The 1,092-nt window shown below is 55.3% G+C and overlaps 1 protein-coding gene across 1 annotated transcript in view; it reads right to left on the bottom strand.

The window, feature by feature from the left end:
- DAG1 (dystroglycan 1) overlaps positions 1-1,092 on the bottom strand; it is a 50,351-nt gene that overhangs the window by 40,311 nt on the left and 8,948 nt on the right.

Genomic DNA, 1,092 nt, shown 5'->3' with positions numbered 1-1,092 from the left:
CCTGTTGCTTCTTCTATCCTAAGCCCCTCCTTGTTTCATTGTCCCCAGCTTTAATAAATGAGCTTTAAAAAAAAAAATGAATACCCAAGGCATACTGGGAAGTGACCAGATGAATCCTGTATATTCAAAACCACCATCACCTACTCCAGGCCTGGAGTCAGGTGAGAAAGGTGGGACTTCAGAAGCAGCATGACACGGGCAAAGGCACAGACAACACTCCCCAACGTGGAGGAGGGAGAACACCTCGCTCCAGCCCTGGCCTGGCAGCTCCGCTGGTTGGAGCGTCCTCGTCCCCATACACCACGGCTGTGTGGGTCTGAACCCCAATCGGGGCACAGACAAGAATCAGTGCAGAAATAAATGCAACAACAAATGGGTGTTTTTCTCTTTCTCTCTCCCGTCCTCCTTTCTCTCCAAAATCAATAAATTAAAAAAAAAAAGTTCTCTGTTCCTACATAACGACAAACTCCTCCATGTGGCATCCTGGCTCCAACCAGCTGCCCCAGCACACATCCTCCCTCCACCCCCGGCCTCCGCCCACCTCTTTTCCTCCACAGAGCGGTGACCTTCCTGCCACCACCCCGTCACCAATCAAGCCATGACCCTTCTTGACGCCCTGGCTCAGAAGCACCGCTCCCCTAAAGTCTGCCCAGCCTCGGCCCCACACGCCGTGGCTCACTCCAGCCTGTGCCCAGAGCAAGTGGCACAGGCCCCAGAAAGGCTGACGAGCCCTCCTTTCTGAGAATGGTCCCTCATGGCGTGTGCCTGGGGTCCTGGCATTCCACCCACCCCCAGAAACCTGTGCGTGGTCTTCGCCCGGGAAGCACCCATCCAGGCCATTATCACCAGTTTGCTGCAACACCAACGCAGATGGGCAGAGCCAAATGCTCGTGAGCTCAAATCCCACCTCTGCCACCGGGGACAGTCACAGCCTTGGGGACAGTCCTTCATCTGTGGCTGTTTCCTCAGCTAACAAACGACGCTCATAAGCATCAGCAACGGTGCACGTAGAGCAGAAACACCAGCGGCCGCCAACTGGGACTGATGCAGGGCCATGGCATTACTGACCGAGACAGCAGGGAAGGCTGGCAT

This window comes from Myotis davidii, unplaced genomic scaffold, assembly GCF_000327345.1.
Source record: "Myotis davidii unplaced genomic scaffold, ASM32734v1 scaffold663, whole genome shotgun sequence".
Lineage (NCBI taxonomy): Eukaryota > Metazoa > Chordata > Mammalia > Chiroptera > Vespertilionidae > Myotis > Myotis davidii.
Note: the sequence above shows the minus strand (reverse complement) of the source record. Positions and strands in the feature narration are given on the sequence as shown.